This window comes from Lissotriton helveticus, chromosome 1_1, assembly GCF_964261635.1.
Source record: "Lissotriton helveticus chromosome 1_1, aLisHel1.1, whole genome shotgun sequence".
Lineage (NCBI taxonomy): Eukaryota > Metazoa > Chordata > Amphibia > Caudata > Salamandridae > Lissotriton > Lissotriton helveticus.
The window spans coordinates 1,240,675,664-1,240,698,450 of NC_136057.1; the positions used below are offsets into that span (position 1 = coordinate 1,240,675,664).

At 43.0% G+C, this 22,787-nt stretch overlaps 1 protein-coding gene and 1 pseudogene across 3 annotated transcripts in view; one reads left to right on the top strand and one right to left on the bottom strand.

The window, feature by feature from the left end:
- The window catches only part of CELSR1 (cadherin EGF LAG seven-pass G-type receptor 1), a 543,153-nt gene that overhangs the window by 301,988 nt on the left and 218,378 nt on the right, over positions 1–22,787 (top strand). The gene's annotated exons all lie outside the window — the stretch shown is intronic.
- LOC144786087 (xaa-Pro dipeptidase pseudogene) lies at positions 18,694–20,027 on the bottom strand (annotated as a pseudogene).

Consider the following 22,787-nt stretch of genomic DNA (forward strand, 5'->3'; position numbering starts at 1 on the left):
TAAATCTTCTTGGAATGGGCTTTATGCAGAGCATTTGAATTTGTGTGTTCGTTTGGATCATCTTGTTAGCATGAAAAAGGCATTGGTAAATAATTACCACGCATTTGTATGATAGTTTAATTGCACAAGCAGCAAAGCACATTCCAACAACGTCGCCTCTACCTATAACGTGTATGCCCACACACAGGCAGGCAGTGGCAAACACAGACTTGTTCTGTTCCAAGAGTTGAAGAGACAAACAGACTCGGTGCCTGGATAATATGGTAATTTGGACAGCTCTCTACAACTCTGGCAGACGTTGGCTGGGACCTGGAGGTATACATTTCCATCAAGCCTTGAAAACTGACAGGGCTGTTTCAGCTCTTACCTCATACTCATCATCGTACTGCTTTAATTAGTGATTTAGAGAAGTGTATGCGAGTAGACACCTGCCACAAACAGGCGGAATAAACATTTAACTGACAGGTTATGCTAAATAGTTGCAATCCATAACTTCTTGAATACTTATTTTGTGTATAGTAACGTTGAATTTAGTTTTCTCTCCTCCAGAATGTTTATTTTCTACTTATTAAGAGACGTGAATAGCTGTAGGAGACAGGTTTTTATGTAGCATCGAGCGTCCTTGAAGGAAACCGAGTATCTGTTTGTTTGTTTTTTAAGTTAGAAATGGTACAGTGCAATGAGGTGTGCATTTACACTGCAAAGAAACAGTACTGTTGAAACTTAAGAATGGCATGTTATGCCTTTTTGGAAAGGCGGAGTCATACCCGCACTCAGGTATATGCACGAGTCAGTTAAATCGAATGCTCGTACAACAAAGATTGTCCATGTGTTGCATAAAGAACCATGCTCACACTAAGTGTGCCAAGAGTGCATTATTTGTGCAATATATATGATATGCTACAAACTGAGGGCTGAGAAGCAGCCGTGTGTCTTAGTGACACATGTTTAAGGAGCTTCACAAACATGAGGTGTCAGGCATAGAGCAATGTGGTGTGTGTGGAGTCTGGGTCAGACTGGATTTCAAAAGCCTGGGTAGGAGAGGAACAGTGGGGGCGCGGAATTCAAAAAGTACGTCTGTTACTTTTATCCTTATACGTATGTATTTTTTGCGGTATATGGCCATAGAGTGACCATCCAAGATTAACATGATTTTTGCCTCCTTGCTAAAACTCCGATTAAAATCCATGTCTCTGGATTTCAGGGTGAGCAGTCAAGCCACTAAACACACATTTACACATATAACGTATTGTGAGTCCAATATTGCAGTATTTTAGCTGTTGTTGTAGAAAGGAGCGTGTTGTCGTGTGGCTTCTATTGAATGTAATGTATTTTTTTGAACTGGTCTCGGAATCTACTTACACGACCCTTGAAATTAGGGTGTTTTTAGCGTCTCATGGGAGTTGGTCTGGCAGAAGAAACATTAAGGTATACCCACAATTAAGTATTACAAATGGCAACGTGTCTTTCATAAAAAGAGGATTTAAATAAGGCCCATAATGCATATTAAAATAATATATTTAAAATAATATTTGCTAGTGACATTGAAGTGCAATGCATGCTTAAGAACCTTTGAATGTACCCTGGGTCAAGGTGCACTGCTAAGGAACAAGGGATATTATCAGAAGCACGGGACCCATCTGTGCCTCTACTACATATGTTGTATACAGAGCTTGTGGAGTTGTGTGCACGTCGCTCAGCGCGTGGAACAGTTCTCCATCTTGATTGCCCCACAGAGATGCCGTCAGTCACTATACACAGAAGGTGCACAGCTCATATGAATCCATGGACGGTCTGCGAGTGGCCTGGCCTTCGATTTTCACGTCAACAAAAGGTCTAGGCATGCATAGCTGGGGCTAGCCGGGCTGATGCTCTAAAGGTGAGTTCGAGGTGTTTCGTGACTGAAGAGCCGGCTCCGGTTTCAGGCACACACAACAAGCCTGTCAGCCGCACATTATCGCCGGATCGGCTTACCATTTTTATAATGTTTTCTGCTCCCGATTGTGGCATGCTGTCTCTTTAGGAATGTTAAGTACTTTTCTTGCTATGACATTTTTAAAAGCTTTATGGCTCCCCAGCTCCCGCAAAGCCCACAGACGGTTGGTCCCAGCTCCGCATTATGATAAAAGCGGGGCCTGGACGCGTGTGTGGTAGCCGAGCATCTGGTAATATTTGAAGGGCTGATAAGGGGGAGCCCACGGTAGCCATTTTGGATCCTCGCTCTGATAACTGGAGCCTCAGCTGATCCAGCATGACGTGTTCCACAATTAGGGAAAGAAGGTCTTTTATGAGGTGAAAGACAAAATCCCTACATTTTGTCCCCCAAAACTATCCTTAAAGAATAGTTACTTTGATGTCCTTAGCAGATTTCCAATTACGTGGCTCAGCGTCTGTTTCATAATCCTCCCATAGGTTATGAGGTTTTAATTCAATCGTGATTTGCTTCGAGACGAGCTCTCGATTTTAACAAATAATATTTTTGAGGCGGGAGCGGGTTTCTTTTACCTTGCTCACATCATACAGCGCCAAGAAGACCTACGGTGTGTGTGCTTTGTACGGTAATTTAACATTACATGCTTATTGTTTAGTTTCACTGAAACCTGCTGTAGTGCATGTCTTTGTTATCAAACCTTCACCCATGCGTTTTAATGGGCTATCGTTTGCCTTTCCCAGCATTGTTAACCGCTCTTTAATTCATTCCGTCTCTAAATGTTGATATTGCCCAGTGACCAGTGTCAAAATGATTCAGTCCATTATGTCCTGAAATCATATTACCATCTGTTCAGCAATCTCATACCCCTACCCAGCACTACCGGGTCTTCATGGCACCTTCCTTTGGCCTTCCTTACTCCTTGTTAGAAGACCTGTAGCTTTAACAATGCTAGAACACTCACCCGATACAGCTGAAGGTAAAATAGAATCCTTTGATAAAATTTTGGCATAGGGTTATTGAGATTTATGATACTTAGGCTGTGCTTTCAAAGTAAATAAGTTGGTACTTGTAGCTCTTGGAACATAGTGCCCTTTCAGGGTTTCTCTCTCTATCTCACTATGCGCCCTCTTTGCTGTCTACCCATAACCCCTCCTGCTCTGATAATGTCTAATGAGGGTTACGTAGGTTATTGTGCCTCATCAGGGTATGAACCGGTAAATAAACGTAAATACAAACAGCATCATGCATAAGAACTGCTATGCCCTGTTCTGTATAAAAATGCTTCATGTCAGCACTGCGCTAGTATGATCCCTCACACTTTGAATGGAGTTCCTGATGGCAGCCCGGTGAGTTGGGCTCAATCCTTTATGAACTCAACGTGTGGCATATTAACAACGATGAGCGTTCATCCTGGGGCCTCTTTCACTTTCCTATATACTATAATCTAATGCAAAGATAACGGAGTTTCATATCTTAGGCTTTCCTATAATATACAATCGCACCTCTAGTATTTTCAGGAGAATTGTTTCTGTTGTGAGGAAAGATGTCAGTTCCCCAAATGCATTGTTCATTAAATTAAGGAAAGGCCATATCTAGTCAAACTTTTAAACCCTAACAAGACTGGTGATTATGAAATGCTATCTTTTAATCGTTGTCAGTAGTTTGCAGCCACCCTCCATGATATAGGTTAGGCTATTTGAAACCTGGACATGACATATCCCTATATTTTAGGAGGTAAAACAGGTTGGCAGTGTAAAACACTTACAATACCCCGTAGAAACACATGGGAATACTCCTTGTGTGCTATCTACTTTTTTTGTTACTCTTTTTATTAACTTTGCTCAACAGACCATTGTTTACATGTATCACTGATATTCGTACATGGTGAGGTTTCAGTATTATAGTTATAATATGCAACAGAGGTAAGAGACCGTACAACAATAATGGCTCCCAGAACTTATTTTTATAACAGGACACATTATTCCAAAGCATGTCAAAGCCTGGTGCATCTTTCCCATCCATCGCTCCACCCCAACTGAGCTGACACTTGTCACTCCTCCCCAGGGGTGCTCTACGTGGTCGCCATGGTGCCCATATTTTCTCCCATTTTTTACCACAGCCCCATCTCCTTTACACCGTCTCTTCGGCTCGCTGGCACCAATCGAGGTCCCTCTCCCGTTTTCCCAGTGATGGTGGCATGTGCGCTCCCCACCTTCTGGCAATGTTTCTTTTAGCAACTCCAGCTGCAAGGGCCAACCGTATTCCCACATGTCTGGGCCAGTCCGAGTCCCCTTTAATCATTAGAAAAAGCCACTTAGCATCCATTCGGACCCTCACCCCTGTCACCCTGGACATAACTTATGTTACTGTACTCCAGAACCGGACAATTTCTGGGCAATCCCATAGGATGTGTATAAAAATTCCCTCCTGCTGGCAACCCCTAACGCACATCGCTGTTGGTGGCCTACCCCATTTATATAGATGCGTACGGGGATAGTAAGTACGATGTAGTATCTTAAGGTGTATTTATCTAAATCTGGAGCGGATCGTGATCTCTCTTGGGCTCTGTATTGCCTCCTGCCAATCCTCATCGTCTAAGTATCCCAAGTCATCGGTCCATGCCGCATGTAGGGTCGTCAAGGGATCTGGCACGTGTTAATCAGTTTGCAGTATATTGTTGATGTTGCTTTTTCAGGGATGGAGTGAAGTAGCAACCTGTCCTCTAATGGGAATGATCCCCGACAGGGGTACCATGTTGGTTGTATCTCCGTACTGCATGCATTAGACTAAGGTAGTGGTACCTCTGCATCTGATTTAGATCATACCCCTGTTGTAAGTCCTCGAAGGCGAGGGGGGCTGCACCTCTCCACACAACCCCCAGGTACTCGATGCCTATCAGTTTCCACCCTCTAACGCCCGTTAGGGCAGCCACTTCTTTCAGTACATCTCCCGCGAGTGCCTTCTACTTTTGATCCCGTACTTTGTGCTTCCTTCGAGAATCCCCCTGGAACTTCCATATTTGACAAGATAATCAGCCTATATGGTGACGTTGTTTACATTCAAAGTCAAGTCAAAGAGGGTAAAGTTCTGCCTATTTCCCAAAAATGTAAGAAATAAAATTAGATATAGATAAAAATTAATATAGGAAGTAGGGCCCGATGTGCAAAAAGCTTTTTGAGGGCACAGACATCTGTGATTCTTAAAATCACAGACTTTCTGACAACAAAATGCTTGGCTACAATGTACTTAAGTTACTTTGTGGGTTGGAAAGTTATTTCCTACTCACAAGCAACTTTGCTACTCATTCTATGTCGCAGTTTACAAATGGCATCAAAGGGGTGCCCCTTCCCATGTGGTATTTGGAATAGAACATATCAATGGCTTGTGACAGCAATTGGGGTTGCAAAACATTGGTCAGCTACCAACACCAGACTTGGGGAGGCAACTGATTTATATAAGGGGAGCTGGTCCTGTGAGACAGCTTCCTGTTTAAGAAGCCTAGCAGGCTACCTTGAGCATAGCAAACCGTGATGCAGGGTACCACTACCCTCTCCCCGAGATGTCTTCCCATTCCTTTAATGAGCACAATATGCTTTCACCAAAAAAGTAGAACAAACACAGTAAAGGAAGTCTGCTCTTACTTAAAGAACATATCAGCATTCACAGCCATGTCTGGGATGGGGCTGGGGCAGTTGTAATATGCCTCCTGCATTATTGGCATTAATGAGGTAGGAGCCTTTGTAACCTCCTCCGAGTAGAAATTTTTCCATGAGACTGATTAGTGCCTTTCACTAAGTAAAAGCAAGGTAGGTCGCAAGCTTTTAGTGTTCCACATCATCGGCTGCTTGGCGACCTGCCTTATTGTACTTAAGCAGCAAGTCGAGCGTAGAGATAAATAGAGCCGCTGAACAGGCTGGCTTAAATTCCACCTGTGCCAATAGAGCTGCTGTTAGAAATGGGGTTTCTGGTTGGCTATGTTATACACCTAAGCCAGGCAGAACCCACCACTCTAGTCAGGGCAAGGGAGTTAAAAACTGAAGATAACCCCTGCTCACCCCCTTGGTAGCTTGGCAGAGCTGTCCGGCTTATCCCAGAGGCATGGTGTGAAGCATTTGCACAACACGCACACTCACACTTTAGGCTCACCACAAAAGAGACTCACTCCACACAAGGTTATATAAAAATATCCTTTGTATTATTCATAAGAACACATAGATCACAATCACATATATCACTGTGCTACTAGGTACTTGTCATGACATCACTCAGAATCACATAAATCACTTGGCCAATCGGGCCATGTCACAATATATGTAGTACACTGAAGTAGTGCTCCTAGGGCGCACATGTTACAAAATAGCAGAGAAACCTTATGCATGCACACCATCACTGAACATAATCAGCAGTTCTGCTATCATAGTACTGGACATTCCCCAACTGGGCATACCACTACATACATTTATACATCAAGGAATTAAATGGCCCACAGCACCACCGCTGGGCATGCCAAGATGCAGTAGGTGGTGAGTACAAGTAGCATCACCAAAGGGCCTAGGGTGCAGCTTGTCCACACTGCTATTACCCGTTACCCGGTGATTCTCCTCCACGGCGTTGAGCACAGAAGCCCCGTGGCCTCTATCTCAGAAATGCGGTAATTACCGCTCTCGACTAGGACCTCCAATATCACTCTTTCCAGATGAGGAGCGGGGGCCTCCGTCGAGGTTTACCTTGAGCCGTCAAAAACATCACAATGCCCCCAGGTAGGTGCAACCAGGAGGGAAGGCACCTGCACTGCCCAAGTTGGTGGGAGACCTCCCCTCGCCAAAGGCTGGTGGTCTACGGGTGCGCGGCTCAGTAGTTGGAGGGGATTAAGCTCAGCCCCATTCACTAATCACCGGGGGCTGAGTGTGTTAGGCGACAGCCATAAGTAGCAAAATACCCAAATGGTGGGAGGCGGCCTCTGGCAGTGCTAGAGGTTCGTTCCAGCACAGTGCCTCACGTGGATCCGGGCGGGAATACACAGCTTCCCCCAGCCCCACACAATACATTCTGGCTGATGGACAATGCTGCACGGGCCCTCCGTGACTTGCGCCCACCAGGCATTCTCTTCTCCCAGGCAGGTAGAGCGGTTCTCCTGTCGCAGAGAACCACTGGCAGCCTTTGGGAAACCCCTTGCACACAGGGCTTCCGTACCAAAATGGGGCAACGAAGTGGATATCTGCCTATGCCCCGGGGGTCATCTGAGAGCACGCCGGATCTGAGGGTCGGTAACTGAGCAAGGCCCCCTAAGCACCCGGTCTCCACAGCGCTGAGGGCATAAAGAGGAAAAGCGCTCTCCAAGACATGCGAAAGTCCACACGTGCTGCTGAAATCAACTGGACAAAGAACACAACGCCACCACACGTTGTTTTAGATCAGACAGGGCAATAAAAATAAAGCGCTCCTCCTGTCTTTACCATGAAGACTCGAAACAGGGAAGCAGGCAGCATGCCAGTACTCGGGTCCTTGGGCAGGGCTGCTGTCCCTCCAGCAGATCAGCACACAAGGTAAAGTCACAGTGGCGGTTCCCTGACAGCCCAGCACTCCTTTGCTCCCACGCAGTGTCTTCGAAAAAATCATGGGGTCTCAGCCCCTGTACTTATAGTGCCACTGACCTTGTTCTGGGGGGCACTTCAAACACTACATTGAAGTGCACAGCACCGGCCTTCATATTTCCAGCCAAGCCCCAGATACAACACAGGGGGGGCGGAGCCAGCATTGTAGACGGTAGGCACAGCCCTATTCAGGTGCAGGTGCAACTCCTCCCACCACTCCAAATGCAGACTAGGCCTATCCAGCTGCAAGATAAAACTCCTCCAGCTACTTTACTTTCAGCCAAGATCTAGTCAGCCTCGCGCTGATTCACACAGGAAAGGCAGGACACACCTCAACCCCCCTTGTGACTGGCTTGAGTGAATGGACATCCCCTGTCATTCAGAACCAGACGGTCAATACGCATCCAGGCAGGGCACAAAGACACAGGAATGCCCACTTCTAAAAGTGGCATTTCTAAAATAGTAATAATAAATCTGCTATGACCACTAAGCAGGATTTATCACTACTATTCCAAACATACCAACCATGGATACGCTACCCCTCTCATGTTCGGAATTACCACTGAAGCACATATTGGGGAATCCCTAATGCAACCCTATGAGAAGGCAGCCTCACAGCAGTGAGAAACCAAATAGGCAGTTTGTCACTACCAGGACATGCCACACAATTAAGGCACATGTCCTACCTTTTACCTGCACAGCACCCTGCCTATAGGGCTAGCTAGGGCCTACCTTAGGGGTGATTTATGGGTAGTAAAAGGAGAGTTGGGGTGGCAACCACTTTATATGCCACGTCAAGGCAGCAGTAAACTGCGCGCGGAGGCCCTGCAGTTGCAGAAGCCTGAGACTGGTTTGAAAGGCTACTTCAGTGGGTGGAGCAAGCAGCACAGCAAGCCCAAGAGTACAATTTCATTTACAGACCCTGGGTATATGGGATACCGCTGTAAAAGGGACTTGCAGGTAAATTAAATATGCCAAACCGGTGTAGACCAATCTTACCATGTTTACAAGAGAGAGCACATGCACATTAGCACTGATCAGCAGTGATAAAGTGCCTAGAGTCATAAAACCAGCAACAACAGGTCAGAAAAAAATAGAGGAGTAAGGCAAAAGGTTCTGGGTTGACCCTGCAAAAAGGAAAAAAAAAAACAGCTACTGAATTAAACTTCAGTATAACCAAAGCCATCCTCGTGCCTTTTTCCTTTGTTGGTTCTAGAGGCGGTGTGGCTGTACACCTCCCATCAGCTGAAATGGCTTTAAAGTCTTAAAGTTACATTCAAGTTTCTGATGCAATGGTCTTGCTCAATAAATATTTTACTTTGGTTGAAGTATTTCATTCCACAGGATTGGCATTACATCTATTTCTGATATGGTCCTCCGTATGTCGCCCATGTTTATCCATTTGAAACTTAAACATTGCAACAAATCACTCAATCCTGGAATTAGTCCATTGCTTACACACAACAGTGTTTTCAACTTTCTTTTACTCAGCCTTGGCTCTCACCATCTACTCCAGTGTCATCTTTACAGGCCTACAGTAAAAACAACTGCTTTGAAAAGCGAGAAGCCGATTTTACAGCTTTTATTGTGTCTAGCGTAGCAGTGTATTGACTCTGCTTTCAAGGACAGATTAGACAAGTCCGTGCAGCAATAACATAGTTTCCAAAACAGGCTCAACCGCAGTGAGCCTGATTCACACAGGTAAAATAAAATTGTTGTGCAAGTCTGATTTTTTTTGCAATTCATAAAGCGATTTTATAAGTAATATCTTTACAGCTGCCTATCTTTATGTACAGCAGGGCCGGCTTTAGTACTGGGGGTGCCTGGTGCGACAATGTTTGTGCACCCACATTATGACCACCTCTTTGGACTCCCTGACTACCACTCAGCAAAAGTGGCCCTCATCTCTCCATAACTCCTCTCTCAAATACATTTTATCTGTTTAAATGCAATGGTAAAGGCTGGCTTTACTAATCCACTCAGCTGTGCACAGAAAATACACATCTGTTCTTTGCAGCAGGCATATTAACCCTCTGCGCTACTTGAGTTAAAACTGCCACTAGATAAAACTCCAATCTGTCTCTCTTCCAGGAACATTAATCACAAGAGTTATCATGACATTTGTATTGGTGCCTGAAAGCTAGACACAGAAGGAACTCTGCGTCAGGTGCTATTAAATCATACTTTACTACACTCGGCCCCCCATCCCCAGGTCATTGCCCCCACTCCTCGTCTGTGCGCCCCCCCCCCCCGCACTACATGTGCCCTGATGTGCAGAGTCTCCTCTGTGAGTGCAGAGACTCTGCAGTAGTAAAGATTCTACTCGTAAAATGTCTTTGTGAATTGCAATAAATCGTAAACTTACACAAAAGAGTGAATTGTCCTTCCTAAATCAGGCCCTGTGTGTTTAGATGTTGTGTCTTTGCTGCAAAGAATCATGCTATCTGGCCAGACCGGAAACACAAACCAGCCCTGGCAATTCAGCAGGACCGACCCCCAGGTGGGGGTTATTTGGGGGTGCTAGTGAGAAGCACTGCTGATGCTTTTGTTAAAGGGGGCTGATATTGCGGCACTGCTGCAAAACTGACCCCCAGTAACAAATCCGGCCCCCACTCTTCCGGCCCCCATAAATAAGTTACTACTTGTAGCTCTTGGAACATCATGCCCTTTCAGGGTTTCTTTCTCTGTCTCACTTTGCACCCTCTTTGCTGTCTACCCATAACCCCTCCTGTTCTTATAATGTCTAATGAGGGTTACGTAGGTTATTGTGACTCATCAGGGTATGAAGCGGTATATAAACATAAATACAAAACAGAATCATGCATAAGGATGTGTAGTTCACTGCGTGATACAGCGCTATGCCCTGTTCTGTATACGGTTATGGATACATTCCCTTAACTAAATATAAAAAATAGAAAAGGGAACTAAGTCTCTACTCTCAACTGATTGAAAAATGCTTCACATCAGCACTGCGCTAGGATGGTCCCTCAGTCTTTGAATGGAGTTCCTGATGGCAGCACGGTGAGCTGGGCTCAATCCATTATGAACTAAACTTGTGGCATATCAACAATGATGAGCAGTCACACTGGGACATGCAAAAACATTCTTTCGAGGCAGCCCTCAGTGCTTTGAGACCATGCCAAAGGCAGGTGTATTCCTTGGAAATCCCATTAACATAAATATCTTAATATAACCACTTAACATAAAATCACTGTCAAAGCCATGTTCTCTTTTTTGGAGGATACTGGATAACTGCGTTTTTCTGTAATTATTTGCTTGTCCTCTGCGTGGTGCATCTCTCCTTTCACTGTTCTGATCTTTCCTAATGGCTACCTCTGTTTTCCATTTCTTAAATAAGCCGCCTGTCAACATTTCTCACTTTGTTCATCCTATTCCAGAATGCTTCTTCTTAGCTTCTCCTTTTCTGTTATTGCTTCTTTTCCAGAGGTATTTCACAGGATCCCAGTTTCTCTTCTCCAATCCTAACTTCATAATCTGTTTCATTCCACCACTCCTTCTTTGCTCTCATCCCTTCTCTCTGTTATATGCACATTTTCTTCTCTTTTGCTGCTTCCCGCTTTCTCTCAAATTCTTCACTGACTGGCTGTTAAGTAAACTCCACCAATTCGTATTAGTTTGAATTATTTATTTCATGTAAACATCAATCCAGGGAGCAGCTTCCTTCCAGTCCTTCCTTCAGCATGAACGCAGCGAACTGCTGAAACAGACTGAGGAACAACGGAAGGCGCTGGAATGTACAATGAAAAATAAACATGTGTAACACCAAATTCTAATCTAAACATCACTCGTGCCACTGCACGAGAATAAGTATTAAAGAAACACAACACATCTTCCTCCTTATAGAACTAAAAAAAAACTAAAAAAAACACATTAGATAAAATTTAAGATGACACATTATCACAAATAAAATCCTTTAACCATTTTGGTTTAGTACGAGTACGTACTGTGCGGTCATTAATCACAACACTATTCTCAGAGACACCATTAGCAGCATTGTTAACATCCACCCTTTCAGAGATCTCTGAACCAACACCTGCGTCACCCATCCTGCTCCTTACAGAAGAAGGATTCTCAGCAGAATGCACACAAGTGCCAATATCCAGAGATACCTCGGTAGAATGATCAAAACCACTAGGAATACTCTGAGAACAATCAATATCACAAGAGTTTTCTATAACATTTCCAGAGTCCTTATTGACACTAGGAACTGAACTCACGCTGACACCAGGAACAGGAGGAATAGAATCCCTACTGTCAACAGGAACAACATCATCATCAATATAAACATATTTGGATGTACTCCTTGATAATCCTGAACTCTCACTAATATTATATAAGTGAATGTCACTTTTAAGTACAGCAATACGCTTCAAGTTCCACACTTTTCCATCACTCAGCTGTACCGCATTTCGGAAGATCTTAGTGGCTTTTAAAGGTTCAGAAAATTGGCTCTCACCTTTCTTAACCTTCCAAGGTTTCTTAACCTTAACCCATGAACCAACACTGATATCACAAAATTTGGTATTATGTTTCAAATCATAAGCCTATTTGATTTTCAGATGTTTACTCTCAATTCTGGACCTTATTTTTTCCATAGAAATGCTAGACAGATTATTATAAAACAACCAATCTGGATTACATTTGGTGCGAACTACTCTTCCCCTCATTACCTCAAAAGGTGAAACACCTAAAACTTCATGCGGAGTAGTTCTGTACATCCAAACCGTTTTAAAAATGTGTTCCTCCCAATTGCAATCATTACTAATTGCAGACTGTATAGCGTTCTTTAAAACTCTAATAAAACGTTCAATCATTCCATTTCCACTAGGGTTATAGAGAGAAGTGGTGCAGTGCCTTATCCCCACTCTCTCAAAATACTCTCTAGTTAATTTAGAAATAAATTGCACCCATTATCACTAACTAAGAGTGCAGGCACCCCTTCCTCAACAAAAATATAATCCAAAAACTGTACAACAACCTCAGAATTAATCTTCTCAACTACCCTCAAAATAGGCTACCTTGAAAAAAGATCAATAACAGCAATTACATATTTGTTCTGGGAACCAATCTGTCCCATTATATCAATGGCAATACTGTGCCATGGAGATTTTGGTATAATTGGCTCAGCCATTGGAGGTTTTAGAGTGTTTAAACTTTTATCAGAATTTACACACCAAACACAATTTCTAACAAACCTTTCGATGAATAAATCCATCCCAGGCCACCAGAACCATTGTTTAATTTTCTGCTTAGACTTAACAATTCCTCCATGACCCTCATGACACAACCTGACTATTGTTTCTCTAACCCCACACGGTGGAATAATTTTATCGTTCCTTAAAATATTTCCATTTGATATAGACAATTCATTACGTACTTCCCACAAGTGCTTTAAATCATCAACTAAAGAACCTTTAGACGGCCAACCATTTGTGATAAAAGAAAACAATTTCATTAAAATTGTATCTTCTTTATAAGATTTTTCCCACAAAATTCTGTCAATTTTGGGCAAACCTTGATCATGAACTAAGGCTACTTGTATATTTTCCCATTCATGATCAGAACTGTCAGTGAGATTGATCGGCATACGTGACAAAAAGTCGGCCACAGTGTTCTCCTTACCAGGTACATACACAATTTTGTAAATATAATCCTGTAGTCTTAAAGACATTCTTGCAATTCTTGGAGAAGCATTGACAAACCTTCAGTTGTTAACTTCACCAAAGGTTTATGGTCTGTTTTGAGGACACATGGTTTACCCCAAACATATGCCCTAAAATGTTCCAAGGACCAAATGCAAGCTAAAGTTTCTTTCTCGATAACCGAGAACTTCTCTTCTGTGGGCGAGAGAGCTCTTGAAGCATGAGCAATAATATGTTCTTCCCCACACGAATCAATTTGTGACAACACTCCTCCAAAACCTTTGTTGCTAGCATCCACCGTGATGCAATTCTCAAGTTCAGGATCAAAAGCAGACAAGGCCGGTGCGGCAGAGATTGCTTTCTTAATTTTCTCAAATTCTCTGTTACATTCTCCAGACCAAATCAATTTAGAATTGTTTTTAAGTAATTGGCGAATATTGTTACTAGGATGTGGAGCACTCAAAACAGAGTCAACCAAAGCAGGTTTTGTAGAAATTCCCTCACCACTTACTACATGCCCTAAATAGGTGATGGATTTTTCCGCAAACTTGCACTTAGTGTGTTCCACAGTCAACCCTTTCTGTTTCAGGATACCCAAAACTTCCTTGAGGATCTTGTCATGTTCCTGTCTTTCTTTACCCTAGACAAGGATGTAATCCTGAAAACAACGTACATTATCAAACTTATTAAAAAGTCGATGCATTATTCGTTGAAATATAGCTGACGCCAGTCCAAAAGGCATTTATCACTCCCTCTGGCTGGAAACAGCCAGAGGGAGTGATAAATCCCATCAAAGGTTTACTCTCCTCAGAAAGACAAATCTGATGGTATGCAGATAAGTCGATCGTGGAAAACCAATGAGCGTCTTTGATTAGGTTAAGCATTTCCGAGATTTTCGGTAATGGAAACGTATCCACTACGATATTATTATTGAGATGCCTCAAAACAATGCATAGCCTCAACTTACCATTGCTATGGCGTGCTACAACAATTGGAGAAATCCACTGTGAGGATTCTATTGGTTCAATGATGTCAGCTTTAACAAGTTTCTCCAACTCAAGTTCAACCTCTTTCCTTAAGCAAATAGGAATGTTTCTTACCCTATGAATTTTTGGGCATGCATCTGGTTTTAAAACTATATTATGAGTAAAATCATTCAATTTGCCAATACATTTACTAAAAACTTTCGGGAATGTGTTCAAAATTTCTTCCAAAAACAGTGTGTTTTCATCTATAAGCATGACAGGATCATCACTATTGGGATTGAGAATAATTCCAAGATCACCTTGATCTTTCCATCCCAATACTGATGGTCCCTTCCTTGACACATATAATTTCCCAAAAGATTCCCTTCCTTTAAATTTAAAAAGAAGTGGTCTGAAACTCACCATATCTATTTTCTCTCCAGAATACCCTTCAGGATGGATATTGGGAGGAGATAATTGGCTACCTAATTTCTTGACAAACTTTTTATTCCAAACATCCTCGTTGACTATTGTCCACGGGGATCCGGAATCTGCATATATCTGAATATCAATACCGCCAAGAGACAATAAACATACAGGTTTCTTTTTCTTGTCTCCGGACTTGTCAATGATATTCATTAAAAACATTTCTCTATGTTCAAAACTGTTATACTCAGAAGCCATGCTGTCTGCAACTGTATGTGAAGAAAGTTTCTTAATTAAATCCTCATCTGAACTAGAATCAACATCGTCAATACATTTAACCTAGACAGACTTCTTTCTATGGCACACATTGGCAAAATGCCCAGTAATATTGCAATTTGTACACTTCTGTTTCAAAGCAGGGCAAAATTTGTTAGATGCTAAATGAGAACTGCTGCCACAACGGTAACATTTAAGATTCTCATTCTTTTTAAATGAGTCTTGCTTAAACGATTTAAAACTGGACTTTTTCCCCTTATCAGTGGATTTATCCTTAATCTTGTTAACAGTTGCAGTTTCATTTTTTTCACTCTTTTCTTCAACTTTTGTTTCGTTCTTCAAAGCTTTAGCACTACGACTAGATAATTCCGCTTTTCTCACAATAGCAAGAACATCCTTTAGGTCTAAGTCACCATTAATCCATAACCGTTTTTGGATAGATGAATCTCTGGCATGCTGCATAACTTGGTCCCTAATTAGTTGATCTTCCAATTGTTCAAATTTACAATCGTCAGCAATTAGTCTTAAAGCAGAAACATATTCATCAATAGTTTCTTCAGATTGTTGTTTCCTATGGAACAATTTGTATCTTGTAATGCCAATGCACACTTTAGGCTCAAAATGGTTGTCAAAATCCTTCAAAATTGCTAGAAATTCATTAATATCACCACTGACAGTTCCTTTTTGCATACGTTCATATGCTTTAATCCCTGCTGGACCAATTGAATACAAAAATAAAGTTTTCTTCCTCTCTGCAGACATCTTCCCATCCAAATCCATAGCTTTTATGAAATTCAAAAAATAAGCTTTCCATTCTAGCCATTTCATTGTTGGCTCAACTCCAGAACACCAAAATGATTGAGGGGTTGAATTGTGTAATTCTGTTGTGCTGCCATATTTAAAATTAAAGTTAAATCCCAGAACTCAATAGAAAATCAGGTACAATAACAGTCACTGACGAAACATTGCGGTAAAATAAATTAAAATTATACCGTGCACTTGACTGAAGAAATAACTGCTCCCAACTGCGTTTTAAAATTCATTAAAGAAAAGAAATATAGAATGTTTTCTTCTGTCATTAGGCTCAACTTTATTCAATCGTAGTTATCCTCCGATTACTTAGAAATCCTTTATTTCCGACGAATTCCGAAAATCCAATATGGCGGCACGTAATGACCCCTTGCCTGACCTAGCGTTAATACGTAATAGCGCATGAGCGCAGAGCGTACTCATAGTGTCACATTCCTTGAAGTCACCGCACTCGAATGAAATCACCACATTCGGATCCTCGAGAGTGAACAGATGGTGCGTGCACAGAAGATTAAAAGATGCACCTTTTAAGTAGAAAACAGAGTGAGTAAACACTCTAAAAAATATTTAAAGTCTTACCGCAAAGCAATCCGGAAAGTAATTGATTGAGTTAACAATCCACTTTTCTTAAATCGCGCACAGTAGAAATTTCATAAACGTTGGTCGAGCCAGTAGAGGAGTTGAAAATGAATTACGTGAAAAAGCAATTAAATCTGAAAATGGGTTCTTCAAGTAGATTGATGTTCCCTCGTCGCCACTTTAAGTAAACTCCACCAATTCGTATTAGTTTGAAGTATTTATTTCCAGGGGCGGTGGGTGACATTTGAAAGTGGCGAGGCGCAAAGTGATGTGCATACAGCACCGTAGCGAGCGAGCGCAGTGAGCGAGCCCGAACCCCAAAAGGGGGGCTTGGGGGGGATAACCCCCCCAAGAAAATTTTGAAAAAAAAGAAGAAAAATCGTGAATTTTCAAGCAAATTTGAGAGAGCAGGAAGGTTAATAAAGCAATTGTGAAAGTGCAGTTATTACATTAATAGATGGCATAACATAGGTAGCTGCTTATTCAGTATAACCACAGAGCTTCATACATTCACACTTGTAAAAGCCTCTAATGTGAGCCATGATGTCTTGCCTAAGGCGCAAACTGGACTGATTAAGGTAATGTATTTTAAATATAAAATGGAAATGTGAAAGGAGTGTGTAGGAAGACTTCATGGACATTGTTGGTAATTTAAACACCATTTTTCAGCTCATGGATATCTTCTAATAGTTATGCGCGGCAGCTTGCCTCTCTAAAGGCATAGAAAATCCTCTGAAACATCACACATGATGCATTCTAAAATGTTACAAGTCATGCACTAGGCTGCCTTTTTAAGTACATTAAGCACGCACAGGGATATTATTACAGAGTAAAAATATTTGATGTAAACAAGGGAGTAGCCAGAAAAAGAAAATATGCCCCAGACAGGCTTAGAGGGAGAGCTCCCCCTGAGGGAGTTCTAAAACATATTTCCTGCCCCATCGCCCTTTGCATAACTTCAACACTCTGAAACACGTTGCTTCATAAACATGGGCAAGAAACTTGATGGAGCTGTGAGGTCCTGCGACAAAGGCAGCGTTACTCTTCCTATAAGCCGGGAAGCTTAGTGTTCCTGAATGACATGCATACATGTGTACCTAAAGTTGTGATGTACCCGTCAATAAAATAAGGTATATAACGCATGCTTAGGTAAAACATACTTTTACCGATGGCTATCTTAACGTGGAAAAGCGGATGCTATTGTTACCCAACTCAACGGTATTTATTTTTTCGACCTTAGAAAAATGAAAGGCTAAGTGGGCAAGCTAGGATTGGAACATGTGATCATGGAGTCCAACAGAGAGCTATGACATAAATGCTTTAGACCACAGACCATCGCTGTTTTGGAGATGTGTTGGCGGGAGGGGCAGGGAGGGCATGGCCACAGACTACTACTGGATAGTTTTGCTTGTCTTAAATCTAAGTAATACTGCAACACCTAGAGACAAGGCCACTGGAATTATGCGGCAGGGAAGGACCAAAGTATGTGGCAGGGTTGGCTAGATTATGCATCAAGAAAAGTCAAATTGTGCAGTGTAATGTGCCACACTCTGTGATAGTATTACTTCATAACTTTGACAGTTTTACACATGGTAACGGCGTTAAGGCAAATATTTAACCTTACTAATCCCCGATTATGCGGAAAACGCTGCGGCAACAGAATTGCATAATTCTGGTGGTCTTGCCTATAGGTGTGAAACAAACTAGTGATGCAGAGACCTTGTCTGAATGTTGCAAGTGACCTCTAACCTTCAGAGCTCGCAGTGTCACTTGAACTTTGCCAGAGACGTCCAGCGCATTAAGCCTCTGACAGTGACGCATAGGCTTGGCAGTGGCAGAAATCAAGCAACGTTCTTTAAAACTGGAAGATCTGGCTACAGAGGCGGACTAGAAATAAGTTAGTTGAAAAGTTGCAGAACCGCCATGATCCTAATATTCAAGTGATCTACATTTTGAGAAACCTGTAAAAAGTGCAAAATTGATCCCTCTGCTACCATCGGCGCAGCTATCAAACTCAGCTTTCATGTGAACTACACTGGACGCCTTCTCTCAAAGTCAACACATACATGATAATAATAACAAATAACAATTCATGCCTTTTTGCAAACGCGTCACATAACCACACAGCAATAACTCCTCCAACAATGAGTGCTATCAGCAGAAGCAGCCTACCCAGATGAACGTGATTATCAACAGTTAATCAAAGAAAGCAGTTACACAGAATGCATAGTTTATATCTGAATCACCTTAGAGGGATGATCATCTTATAAAAACAGATATTCAGTAATGTTCACATTGTAAAAATCAGCATTTACATTTCACCAATTCATGCGCTCTTGCATTTCAGAGGTTACTGAAAGGCTGTGCATAGGAGAAGTTTTCATCACAATACTGTAGCTCTGCAAGAAACGCCAGACACAGACGGCTGCTCAGAGCCAATGTCTGAATCAATCTAGCAAGTTTAGAACTTTACGTTGGCAATGGGATTGTGCGGGGTCTGCCAGTGCTTGGTCGAGCAAGTGATCAATAAAGTAAATTCCTGGTTCAATTGTTAGCACCATGCCTTCCTGAAGAATCCATCCAGTACGCAAGCTTTTGAGATCAGGCTCCGTACTTCGTTCAACTCCCTCTGGGTAGCCTCCAACATCATGCACGTCAATGCCAAGAAAATGTCCCAGACCATGTGGCATAAATATTGCACCCAGATGAACTTTCACCATGTCATCCACGTTGCCTTTCAAAATGCCAATTTTGGTCAGTTCTTCCAGATGAACTCTGTCTGCTAGACGATGCATATCTGGCCAGGCAACACCTGGTTTTACTGCCTTCATGACAGCACGTGATGAATGAAGCACAGCTTGATAGATGGCCTTCTGATCAGGAGTGAATTTTCCATTCGCAGGGAACGTGCAGGTGATGTCTGACCCATAGCAGTGCTATTCTCCTCCCATATCAAACAAGCACAAATCGCCATCAACAACGGTCTTGTCATTTGGGGCTCCAGCATGCCCGTAATCCAAAATGGATGAGTTGTCTCCACTGCCACATATGCAAGTGTATGACGTGTGCCGCATGCCTCCACGTTTATAGCAATAATGCAGGAACAAGCTTTCCAATTCGTACTCTTTCATCCCCAGTTTAGCCGCTTTTATAACCTCTTTATGGGCCTCGCTGGAGATCCTGTTACTGTAGCACAAGTCTTCCAACTCCAAGTCGGTCTTAATTACACGGCACTCCACTATTTCTGGATGAAGAATTTTGTTGTTCACTTGAAATTGGCTAATTCCTTGAAATGAAGCTTCTTTGCAGACATTTCCACTATCTGTATTAATGCCACGCAGAGTAAGAAGAACGGACGGGTTCCTTGATGCCAGGACACTGGAAATCTCAACTGTATAGTGCACTTCATCCACTTCATACTTCTTTTTGAAATAATCCCGTGGGTGAATCTTTCAATCTTTCCCATCCAGACTGCATAGCTCTCGGGGAGTTTGGGAACAAAAAGTAACGATTTTCCTGTTTCGACATCAATAGCACCGTAGCAGTCTGCTTCTGTTACTCCAAAGGTCCAATGAAAGAAAGACTCCTGGCGAAAAATAATCCCAGTATCTGTGCAGTATCTTTGGGTCTCTTCCCCTCCTTGCAGCATAACAATGGAATTCTTCTGGACATCTTTGTTCGCTCTCAGTCTTGCTAGAAGCCGGTTTCTGTTTAGTGCAAAGAGCGCAACTGGAACCTTATGGGTTTTATTCCCCAGCCAAAAGTATGGTCCTCTACGCATGGTTGCATCTCATGCCAAACTCGGAGCCCCTATCTTCGTATCCACAGCGGTGCTTAACGAGACTCAACAGTTAATCACAGCCAGCAACATGAATGCTGTAATCACACAATTACTACCTGGAAGTTTCATTTGGCAGGCAAAGGAAACTTATTCGTTGGCTTTTTTTTACAGTGCTCTGAAAACTTTCAGGGAAATGGAGTTTCTCGCACTGCAATGGCTGGGTACTGATACCCGAATGGAGAACTTATTTGTTACACAGTTGGCGCTATATACCACTATGAAAAGCAAATTTCAGAATATATCCTGCTTAGCCCTAATTACAACCTTTTTGGAGCATCTAACTTGTTGTGGAGGGTAAAACGCTGTGTATTCTGCGACCCTCACAGTAGTCCATGATTCAATACATTGATTACAGGAGAAATTTGACATCAGCAGGCTGAATTTACTACCTAGTAGAATCTGCAATGTTCCCGAGTGGAAAATATGAGAGGGTTAAGGCATCTGGAGCTCTTGGAAAGGATAGGGTAGAGTGTGGGTTCAATGAGGAACCCCTTTCGCAAAATGTTTACTTTGTCTGTTTTCAGAAATCATATCCGTGATTTTGACATCAAATTTTAGGCACCTTTATGCCAACCAGAATAGTTAGTCACACAGCGCACATAATACATAAACAAAAAGGAATTTAAGGAGCACTGACAAGACCCAATAAGGCTCTCTGACAGAAAAGTCTGCAGCTAGCACTTTGTTTTTTGGCTGGGCTGCAAAAGAGGTCACAAGTGGTTCTGCTGCATTCTTTTGCCTAAAGCCATTTCAGTCGCTGAGGATTCCCTAAGTGGAAAAAGGAAAACCAAGATCTAACAGGTCGCGCAGGGCCATCCTTTTCAGAGAGCTGCAGACATACATGCACACCCCTCAGAAACCAGGTGGCATTTATAAGTGCCCAACAAAAAAGCTAACATACTCTCAAATTATGCATTCCACGTATGTGCAGGTTGCTTGCGATAGCTCTGCTGGTAAATGCATCTGCTGTGAAGCTCTGCATACAAACAACAGGGTTGAAATGTTGGTGGGAAATACAGCCTGTCATCCTTCTAAAGCTGATAAAGTAAGTATTGTGAAAGCTGAGTATATTTTATGGCAGCTGGTAACAGCGCTATGGAGCAACAAGTCTGTATGTTAACAATTGTCATGTCTCCAAGCGTAACATAAAACAGCAATTTGTAATTATTTCTGCTACATCTGCTGTGGGACTCAAAACCGCTCCAAAACGGTCACTGCTCAGGGTTCAAAGAACTCACGTGGGCTCTCTTCCTCCGTAGGGTTGATGAAGGACGTTACCATTTTTGCCTGCTTATGCCGGCTGTAAAGCCCATCTGTTTGCTGTTACTCATTTCTACAATTAACATGCACTCATCACCAGCTCGAAGAACACACTCATGAACCCCCTGCGTAGGAGTTTCGGACCTCGAGAGTGCCCCGATCACAGGTTAAGAACCACTGCCTAAATCATTCACAAGGCCTACGGCGCTAAATGTCTGGCTACATCCAGTAATTGGGACATTTTGACCAGAAACCTGCACTTTGCCTCTTATCGCCTGTCCCCGCCACGAGCCTCAAAAAGAAAAAGCATAGAAGAAGATCCATCAGGGTTCAGGGACTGAAAGTCTGGAACATCCTGGGGGCACAACTCACAGAACCGTGGTGGCGTGGCTGAATGAAGCTTCCTTTAGTTAAGTAAATCACTGCTAAATTACCTCTTCACATTGGTATTTAATTGAGCACCTTCAATAGCAAATGAAGTTACTGGGAATACTGAGAAACTGGCTGTTTTTTACTTTAATGTGTTCTCTGCTGCTCCACCATCACAGTGAAGGCAATATTTGCATAAAGCCACTCACCTGCTGACACAGAATGGTCTGCTGCACCAGCCGGGCATAGTTAGACCCTGCCCTGCCCGTTCTCTCGCTACTGTTTGGTCTAGTGGAGACTCGGATATTCTGCGAGTCTCCTTGGCAGTTGCCACGCGCGCTCTCCGGATCGCCTCGCCTGTCGCCTGTCTGGTGATGATGACACGCATACAGACTGTGCCCCCCTAGCCAATCCTGGCGCTGCATGCAGCCCCAGGATTGGCTAGGGGGGCACAGTCTGTATTCGCCCTGAATCCTCCCGGCCCTGGCGGCCTGAGCACCACCCCTGGGACCCGCTGGTACAGTGCGCTGCGCATGCTCGAGCTGATCACAGCCCTGTGTCACTCAACTTGAGTGACACAGGGCAACACCAGCCCGAGACTTAGGATGCAGGCCCGCAGCTCAGTCCCCCCCCCCCCCCCCCCCGCCCCACCCCCTGGCTTCAGCGGCATGGCACACTGGCAAATACAATTGTATTTTGCCTGCTTAGCGGACGGCTAAGCAGGCAAAAATACAATTGCTTTTATTTTGCCAATAGCGTGCGTGCGTGCGTCCATGTGGCTTGGTGGGGCTATGCCCCAATGGACGCACCGCGGCTGTTTATTTCATGTGAACATCAATCCAGGGAGCAGCTTCCTTCCAGTCCTTCCTTCAGCATGAACGCAGCGAACTGCTGAAACAGACTGTGGAACAACGGAAGGCGCTGGAATGTACAATGAAAAATAAACATGTGTAACACCAAATTCTAATCTAAACATCAATCGTGCCACTGCACGAGAATAAGTATTAAAGAAACACAACACTGGCTCTATGCTTTCACAATGTACCTATTGATATTCCCTTTTCTTTAATT